General features: G+C 41.7%; 1 pseudogene; it reads left to right on the top strand.

Annotated features, from left to right (window-relative positions):
- The first annotated feature begins 1,447 nt into the window (after positions 1 to 1,447).
- On the top strand, positions 1,448 to 1,592 carry LOC118479151 (annotated as a pseudogene).
- The last annotated feature ends 690 nt before the right edge of the window (positions 1,593 to 2,282 follow it).

Raw genomic sequence — 2,282 nt, 5'->3', positions numbered from 1 at the left:
GTTCTTGATGATGATGATGATGATGATGATGATGATGATGATGATGATGATGATGATGATGGTGGTGGTGGTGGTGGTGGTGGTATCCAAGGACGCTTCGGTCGACATTAAAGCCTTGAATCACTTGCTCCCACATGAAGAAATAAGGCAAACGAGGCATAGGTAGACCATCACAGGAAGAACAAGAATATATTTCTTGGGGAATTTGAACAGATTAGTGATATGAAAAAAATATAGGATGACATGAGACTTTTAAGAGCATCCCCACAGGGAAAAGAGGGGGCGAACCATGATCACTGATGTCTGTTTCTGATCTGGCGCTTGACGAAGAGTAAGAAGTTATCGAGAGACGAAGGTCTGATTGAAATGGGATCCTTTCTTACGAACGTGGTCGTGATATTGTACCTGTCAATTTGCTGAAACATAATAGATATGCTTCAGTGAAACAAGGTTTTGCATTTTCAATTTCAGTCTGAGATCTGTTAAGGTTTTGACCATATTTTTCAAAATTTCCGATGTTTAAAGATTGTCTTGTGTACTTGAAAACGAAAAACTCACCCTTTTCTTCGAGAGTGATTTACGAGTAAATCTTGAACTCGGCAGTTTGTTGACTGATCAACCAATCGATTTATATGATACAAAAAGGCATATTTATACTCTTGTACTGTTTGCATTGTCTTCTAGAGTTTCAGAAGCACCTGTTTCGCAACAACAATGTATGTATACCTGCTGCGGAACTGACAAAAATTAAAAGATTTGGCTAGCCAGAGGAAATGGCATGTGCATTCGCTTTTTTTTTGGCACGTTCACTGAATTAGGCCTACAAGACTTTACAAGAATCTTTACCCTATATTGTTGATGTGTAATCCACACAGATCACCTGAAGCAGCCCCTCCTGGACTATGTGGCAAAACTGCGTATTGTGCGCGTGGTCCGGACCACCAAACGTGAGGGTCTGATCAGAGCTAGGCTGCTCGGGTTTGCTAACATCACAGCACAGACAGCCACGTTCCTCGACTCTCACTGCGAGTGTACGGACGGTGAGTTCGAGTCTTACGTCACTTTTCCCACAATTCCTGGAAAGGGGGGGGGGGGGGGGGGCGAGAGAGAGAGGGGAGGGGGGGGGGGAGTGAGAGAGAGAGACTGACAGAGAGAGAGAGAGGGAGAGAGAGAGAAACCCTTCGAAGTCATAATTAGATGAAAGCTCACTGACTGATTTATAACGAACTCAATAACAAAGCCTTGGCTCACCCCATGATTTTGAGCTACTACTGCTATTGTGCACACGTCGTGTAGACAGCTCTATTGATTGGTGAGATAATGATGGCAAGCTGGTCATTGTTGCGCAGTTGGTTATACATTTGACAACAATCATGAGTACGTTTTTACCTTAGAATCTATTCGGGCCTGTTTTCTCACCGTTGTCCTTATAGATTTGCTTTTCTGGACCGCTTCTGGGCCTTTTGGCTAAGATCAACGTGTAGTATCTGTTCCCGACTTTTCGGCTTTGTGCCTAGTACAAAGCGGGACTGATACAGCCTGAAGCTGAAGCCTTGGCTTCTATTATATCTAGTGGATGGCACGTACTCTTAAAAAATAATAGATAGACATGAGAATGAAAAAAGGTTTTATTTCTTCTTAGCTTAATCTTTAAAAGGTATTGTATAGTGTTCTGATTCTGCCATTAATATGGCCCATTCTGTATCCCACGTGGTCTTTAAAAAAAAGGAAATAAATTCATTAATGAGCTCATCATTTTAAGGTGTTTCCTTCTTTCAGACATTCTCCGTCTGTCTTTCTATCTATCTGTCTATCTTTCTATCTGGTTGGCGTCGGCAGTCTAATGGTTAGGCTACCAAACTCGTAATCATGAGGTTGCGGGTTCGGGGGTTCAAGACTAGGCTTGACGTTGTGTCCTTTGGAAAGATACTTTACACACATTTAGATACTTTACAGTACACACCTAGCTCAGACCGGAACGGGTACCTGGCTATAGACAGCGGAAGATCTTGTCAGTATATTAGTGTTTTAGTGCCTGTAAAATGGCAGCTTGCACTTTATGCTTCCCAGGAAGTTGACATTGTTTCAGAATGCTACCAGATCTTTTGGGGTAATAAATATAGGTTGTAAAGCTTATTACAGAGCTTGCTGTTAAGCAGGAATTTGCGCCACATAAAATATGCTATTAAGTAGTAGTAGTAGTAGTAGTAGTAGTAGTAGTAGTAGTAGTAGTAGTAGTAGTAGTAGTAGTAGTAGTAGTAGTAGTAGTAGTAGTAGTAGTA

This window comes from Aplysia californica, unplaced genomic scaffold, assembly GCF_000002075.1.
Source record: "Aplysia californica isolate F4 #8 unplaced genomic scaffold, AplCal3.0 scaffold03536, whole genome shotgun sequence".
NCBI lineage: Eukaryota > Metazoa > Mollusca > Gastropoda > Aplysiida > Aplysiidae > Aplysia > Aplysia californica.
This window is presented reverse-complemented; position numbering and strand designations above follow the sequence as displayed.